Raw genomic sequence first — 7,359 nt, 5'->3', positions numbered from 1 at the left:
CCTTAGGAAAAGTTCCTAGAACTAGAATTTTAGGATCAAAGGGAACAGGCACTTTTATTTTATTCTCATACTGCCAGCTTGCCTCCAGAACAGTCCTACCAATTTAGTCCTACACACATTGTGGGAGTTCCCCCTCACCTCTGTCAAAGCTGGGTATTTTCCTTTTTCCCAATCTTTGCCACTCTAATAGGTTTGATGCTTTGTACTTAAAAGTTCCATTTATCAATCTGGGTTAAAATGATTCATCTGCCTTGTTTCTTCTCTGCACTAGCAGCTAGCCCAGGGCCTGCAGCAAGGTAAGTACTTAATAAATATGTAACGCAGCTGCTCAGGAATATTTATAAAGTCCATCGTCACACTAGGCACTGGAGGACATGCAGAGGAAGGCGTTATCATTTCTGCTGCTGGGACAGGGAGAGCCAACGTGTGACCTTGCATGGCTGGCACCCACCTTCGCAGAGACACAAGAAGCACTGTGGGAGGGAGAAGACAGGAAAACGAGGGTCCTCCCTTGCAGTGGGTTAGGGACCATGTGCCCTGGGAGCTGACATGGCGTCTAAGGGGTGGACAGGAGGAAGCTCGGAGCAGCGAGATCTGCCGGAATGAAGCCACGCGCTCAGTCGCTGCATTCGCACTTGGCGTCCTTGCCACAGCCCTTGGGGAGATTCAGCGAAGGGAGAAGGGACTCTGTGCAGTGGCCACATGTCTTAAACTACAGCTGAGAACCACCCGCAAGAGGTGCTTGCATAGTGCTTACTAAAAATGCAATTTCCTGGTTTCACCTCAGAGCAACCGAGTCCGGAGCTCTGCAGATGGGACGGGTCCTGACTCCTCCAGTGGGAAACTCCCTCGGGCCCCAAAACGTGGGAGCCGTGGCTCAGGGTGACACCCAGGGGAGTTGGAGTGAACTAGAGAAGGAGGATTTAGGGTTTATACAGAGACAAATAAGCAGCCTGTCCCGCACCCTCACTTCCCCGCCACGCCCTCCCACCCGTCCCTGTCCCTCTGTTCTGGTGCGGGGCGGCCCGGTTCTCAGGCACCTCCCTGCGCCAGAACGTTCTCCCACCCGAGGGGTTTAGAGGAGCAGGGCAGCGGGGCTGCCAGCGTCTTTCCCACGCCGCGCTCACAGTCCCGTGGCCACAGAGGAGCGCGCTCTCGCCACTCTCACCTGTCTGTCCGAGGAATGAGCCTCCCCATGAGCATCCTGTGGAAAATTCAATTTCTGTCTGTCGCCACGTGCGCTGCAGGTGGACTCCGCACAGGTGAGGCCCGGAAGAGCTATGGGGACGTCAGAAAACACTTGACACAGCTCGACCCTGGCTGTCACCGCACCGGGGCCCCTATGTCCCCATCGCGCTTTACCCGTGGTCTCGGCTGGGCCCCCACTGCCGACGGAGGCCGGGCTGGGGGAACGGGGGCAGCTAGGATTTCAAAGAGGTGCCAGATGGCGGCCAGGGGCCCAGGGCACGCATGGCGCCGACTGACAGCCTCGGAAATTACGCAGATGGGGAAGGAGCCCTTTAGCTACGGTGCACGGCGTTTATGCAGCTCGCCGAATACGTACGCGGGGAGTAACGCGCCCTGTAACCCACCGGAAACTCTCACTAAAGGTCTGATCCGCCGAGACCGGCGCCTTTTCCAGCGGCCGCGACGGCCCGTGCAGTCAGCATATCGGGACGATGTTCCTTGGAACCATCTTTCCCTGGAACCAAATAAAGCAGCTGCTCTTGAAGTTGCTGACTTAAGGCCAGGTGAGAGAGGAATAGAAAAGGAGCAAACGGCTTTGCCCATGGACCGCCCACTCCTCTGCCAGCTCCCGCCCAGGCGACATTCTTCCTCTCCTTTAACCAGCAAATCTACCCCTCCTGCGGCAAGCCTTCCCGGATTTACCAGGGGCAAACTGCCGACCACCTGTTCCTTAGGATATGCTTTTAAAACCAGGCAGTCTCCAGTGCTAGACTCCAGCTCTTTCTGCTGCTGACTGCGTGGCCGTGGCAACTCTCAGGGCTGCTGGGGAATGAAATGAGTTAATGTGCAAAGACTGTAGACCTGTGCCTGGAACGGAGGAATAATCATTGTATCCAATATATAATCCATATGTCATACACACATTGCATATATACATATTATATACCTACATGCTAATATATAATATACATATATGTAAAATATGTTACATATATACATTATATAATATATAATACATACAGATATACCAGGTGGGGCCGCAGGGGTGGAATGATGACTGACATCAGACTGTCATAGTAATTCCATCCACCTTTGCTAGATATTAAATTTACTGGCCTCCCTTGTAGCTGGGAGTGACAATTGTCTTAGTTTGGGGCAATGAGATGTAAGGGAATGTCTATTGGAGAAATTTTGAGAAAAAGAGAGGGTGAGAGCGAGCCAGGGAAGGAGTTCTTAGAATTGAGGAAGAATAGGCCCTGGTTTTCTTTCCTTTGAATGTAGCCATGATGTCTGGAGCTGCAGCAGCCATCTACCACAAGGTGACAAGCATGCAGATGAAAAGACAGCTCCCCACAGATGGCAGAGCTGGAAGATAGAAATAGGGTCTTTTGTAATATTGTTGAGAAACTAAGCCAACCTTCAGACTGTTAATCTCCAGATCTTTTCTTGAGTAAACTGTAAATATCCTAATGGTTTAATCCAACAACAGCTGGGTATCTGATACTTGCATCGGAGCATATTTTAGCTGATATACTAAATATTAGGGTTTAGCCAGGAAAACTGGTGTCTGGGTTGGATCTGGAAGGGTAGGAAAAAATTAGAACGAAAGGGCTGTTGCTGAGGCTGTGAGACAGAAACAGGAAGAAAACAGGAGGGAACAAGCTCCTTTCCCTCCTCTCCTGCCTTCCGGTTTCCCTTATCAATAGAATGTGGCAGAAGTGACAATAGGCATGTTCTGGAGCCTAGAGCTTAGGCTCTAGGCTTCCCCTCTGGCAACACCGCCCGGATGGCCATGTCGGGGAAAGAGCACGTGGGGAGAGACGGCCAGCTCGGATGGCGCGGCTCCGCAGGCCCAGCTGCTGGCTGAGCACAGCTGCACGAGGAGCCCAGGTGAGTGCAGCAGCAGCAGAGCCACCTCACCAGCCACGGGGTTGAGAGAAGTAAATGTGGGGGCTCCTTATGCAGCTAGAGTGGATAACTGAAACAATGGGCAATGAAGGAAACAGGCAACTAAGGCAAGGCACCCAGCAGCAGGACGTGATGGTTCTGGGCCAGGTAGGTGCCAGGAGAGGAGCAAGGGGTGGGGACAGATGGTGAGAAGGAAGGGCCTGGGTCTCTGCTCTGATCTCCTGCTGTTGAGGCTCAATGAGACCACAGCTGGTAGCCGGTTTCTTTTGAGTGACAAACCCAGGGCAACGTGGCTCTAGGCATGTGCTGCTTCTCCTCCCTGGAATGCTCTTCCCCGGCTCCTCATCATGCTAATTCTGTGCATGACATACTCAGCTTCTATTGTCGCACCCCCAAAGCAGTCCTTCCTTATTACAGAGTTATTTTTGTGTTTCAGAAGATACAGGCCCAGCAAAACCAAAAAAGGGTATGCATCGAGGCTCTACAACAGTGGCCCCCAACCTTTTTGGCACCAGGGACTGGTGTCATGGAAGGCAGCTTTTCCATGGGGGGAGGGGGGAGGTAGGGGAGTAGGGATGGGGGAGGCAGGGCTCAGGAGGTGATGCAAGCCATGGTGAGTGGCCGTATAAGGAAGCTTCGCTAGCCTGCTGCACCGCTGCTCACCTCCTGCTGTGCACCCCCCACCCTGTTCCTAAGTTTCATGGAAGACAATTTTTCCATGGACAGGGGCTGGGTGGGGGTGTGGTGGAGCTCTGTGTCCTGGTCCTTAACAGGCCAGTACCAGTACCAGTCTGCAGCCCAGGGGTTGGGGACCGCAGCTCTGTAAGACGTGGTTGAGTAATTAACAGCAGGACTTCCCAGTCCCTCACTCTCCGTGTGGGTTTCTTTACCCCACCGGCTCTCCAGATGTGGTCCCCGTACCAACATCATTTGGCATCTTCTGGGAATTTGTTCAAAATGTAAATTCTTGGGCTCTATCCCAGGGACACTGAAGCAGAAACTCTGGGGGCTCAGCAGTCTGGGAGCTGCCCTGGTGATGTTGGTGACACCAAAATTTGAGAGCAACTGGGCCAGACATCAGGGAGAAAGGTGAGTTTAGGGGAAGCGAGGAACGAGAAGACGGATCCTGAGAAAAGACAGGTCTATTGTTACTGAAAATTGGTCGCAGGAAGAACAAGGACAAGTGGTTTGAGGAAAAGGAAAGAGAAGTTTATTAGTTTGCCAGCAAATTAGGAGGATGGCAGACCCATATGCAGCAATACAGAGCTTTTAAAAGGAGCGTTCCGCTCCGGGCTATTGCTGTCTAACTATAGCGTCTCTGGTCAAGACAATCTCCTGACCTCTGCCCAGACAATTCCGTGGAGCCATCTCCTGTGGGAAAAAGGACACTCCCCTGCCCCTCTGATTACAGACCTTAGGCAGGAATGCGGGTTGTAATTCCCAAAAGGAGTGCGAGTGGAGGGGAGGTGGTTAAAGAGACAACTCATAAAACGTTTTACCCCCTTTCAGGCCATTCCTCTGTTGCACTATGACAGCGCCCCTCCCTGCCGGGGCTGGGCAAGTGCGGAGGTGGTGTCAGGAGTGCCCTGGAGGTCTGGAGAGGACCGGCCTGAATGCACGAGGACTTATGCCAGGAAGAGAAAAGATCTCAGAGGAGCCGCTACTGCATGCTTGATCCACACAGTCACCCCCGTGCCCAGCGCCACAGCGCTCTGGGACCTGTTGGGGGGACCTCCAAGGACCTTCTGAGGACCGCTCAGACTGCGAGGACTCAGCCGTGTGTGCGTGCGTGTGTGTGTGTGTGTGTGTGTGTGTGTGTCTCCATGCATCATTCACAGCAGCCAGAAAGGCCCCAATTCTCTGCCCTGATCTTTTTCTGCCCATTATTTTTAACAAAATTAGATTAGGGGGAACCCCTGGCGATGCTTTTCATGAGCAAACGGGGAGATGCTTGATCAATCTTAAAGACCTAAGCTCTAGGGAGGCCAGTGATATCCACTGACACCCTGGATTAATTTTCCAATTTCTGGGCACAATAATAATGAAATCTGCCATTTACTGGTCTGCTGGTCACTTTTCCTGCTTTTTATCACTTAAGCCTCACTATGTCCCAATGAGGGAGAGACTATCACCCCCCACACACACACTTTTAACAGATGAGGAAACTGAGCTTTAGGAGGACCAAGTAACTCCGCAGACTTCTGCAGCTAGGATGGGGCAGAGCCAGGACTTGACCCCAAGTCCGTCTGTCCCCAGGGTCTGCGCTGTCGGCCAGGCCATTCCACCGCCAGCCTCATCAGTGTTTGGAAACGCATCTCGAGCTTTTCTTGAAGAAGCAGCGAAATGGTCATCTCAGCAGAGAAATATACAGCACCCTGCGCTGGCTCTGGAGGTGGAGAGCAGGTCAGAGGCTTCCCCGGCAGCTGGCAGGCGCCGCTGTGGCCTCGGAAGACAGTGCTCGCTCTCTTTCTCTTCTTCCCTCTTTCTCTCTCTCTGTCTCTCTCTCTCTCTCATCCTTTGCATCCTTGCTCCAAGCACCCAGGGTGAGGTTGAGGGGCATACATGGCATCGGGTAGTACATCTCCCCGAGTTTATTTACTAAAACAACATTTTTTATTGCCAGGACATGTTCACAGCTGAAAATATGACAGCCTACATTTTATGTGGCCATTGATCTTTAATCCGAGCCTGCCTGGAGGTTTCCTATAAAATCAGAGCTTCCTGGCCCCGAATGTGATTCCGGCAGGCGAGTGAATGACGGCCTGCGCTGCTCTTCTCTCATCTGAAAAGGCTGAAATTGCTTTGTGTAAATGGGTGGAAAATGCTGATACTCGGGTTCTATAAATAGCTCGCCTCCGAGCGAGCAGCAGCGCATCATCTGCGCGCTCTCCTGGGCGGGCGCGTTTGGGGCCTTATCGCTTTTATCCGGGGCGCGGCATACAAATGAGCCCCGCCACGTGCGGGCTGGGAACATTTGGGAGCGTCTGCGGTTAATGAGGGGCGATGCTGCGGGAGGAAGCGGGACACCGCCGCGAGGGCGGCGGGGAGCTGGGCACGGGCGCGCACGTCCCGATCGGGAGCAGCCGCGCAGCCCTGCCCGCCGCCTCCCCGCGCCGCCGCGTGGGAGCCGCTCTATCTATAGCGCGCTATTTTTAGCCGCGTCATCCGAGGAGCCTGACAGCCAGTTAATGACTGGGGCCATCGCGGCGTGTCTGCCGCGCTGTGGCATTCGCTCGCCAGGAGCAGATGTGCTGAGGCTCAAGGTTGTCGCATCTTAAAATGCTCTTCCTTCCCTGGGAGGCGGGGCTGTTAGAGCAGGGCTATTGAGGGGGCATGGGTCCCCCACTCTCTGAGAATCCTCAGATGACAGGGGGGGATGGGGTGGGGGTGGGGGGAGTCATCTCGTTCATTTCTGCTGCAGCGAATGGCATCTTCCTAATGCACCTCCTAGGCTCTGTTAGCACAGCCTGGAGAGGTGGCGGGCACAGAGGAGGCAGCCCAGAGAGATGACAGAGGACTCTCACTGCATCCCGCGCAGATCAGAAACCTGGGAAGAAGACCGATGTACAGCCACCCCAGTTAAGAAGTTGTAATTTTTCCCCAAGAAAGGAAAATCCTGGGTTTCAGAGGTTTAATGCTCTTCAGAGGCTGGACTCTGTGTCAGACGCAACCCCTGATTTTATAGATCAGCTGATGCGTGCTCAGAGAGGGCCGGCAGTCTGCTGGGGACCACACAGCCTGCCTCCTACCCTTACTCCTTATGCAGCCGCTGCACCTGGACCAAGTCACAAGTCCAAGTGCTTGGCTATACTTGGTGAACGAATCCAGGAATGCCTTCAGGGTTGTGCCTTCATTCGTTCTCTTACTCACCCCACGTGCCAGGAATACAGGTGATTCTGTTTAAGGGAAACAAATGGTGCTAGGAGGACACATGGATGAGAAACAGATTGACTTGTAGATGGTTCTCTTTGAAATCCTCTCCCCTCCAAAAGGACAGGTATAAAATATCTGAACTTCGTTGGGATATTGAGTAATCACTCTGTGATTCTCCCCATGAACGTCATAAATAAACCTTTCTCTTATTAATCTGCCTTAATTGTGAGTTGATCTTTCAGTGAAGTTTCGGGGGGAATGGGCAAGTTTTGCCTCACCCAAACAGTATGCAATTATCTCTCCCATTTTGCAGATAGAGAAAGGCAGTGAAGGAGCTCAGGAAATTTCACCCCAAAATATGACTCGTAGGCATAGGCAGTATTTTGAATT

General features: G+C 52.8%; 1 long non-coding RNA gene across 1 annotated transcript; it reads left to right on the top strand.

The window, feature by feature from the left end:
- The first annotated feature begins 2,953 nt into the window (after positions 1-2,953).
- Positions 2,954-5,152, top strand: LOC142869991 (uncharacterized). The gene is made up of 2 exons (XR_012918516.1): positions 2,954-3,078; positions 4,606-5,152. It is a non-coding gene; the product is annotated as an uncharacterized LOC142869991 (long non-coding RNA).
- The last annotated feature ends 2,207 nt before the right edge of the window (positions 5,153-7,359 follow it).

Source organism: Microcebus murinus, chromosome 3, assembly GCF_040939455.1.
Source record: "Microcebus murinus isolate Inina chromosome 3, M.murinus_Inina_mat1.0, whole genome shotgun sequence".
NCBI classification, from domain to species: Eukaryota; Metazoa; Chordata; class Mammalia; order Primates; family Cheirogaleidae; genus Microcebus; species Microcebus murinus.
The sequence above is the reverse complement of the archived record's forward strand: the minus strand, read 5'-3'. Positions and strand labels throughout refer to the sequence as shown.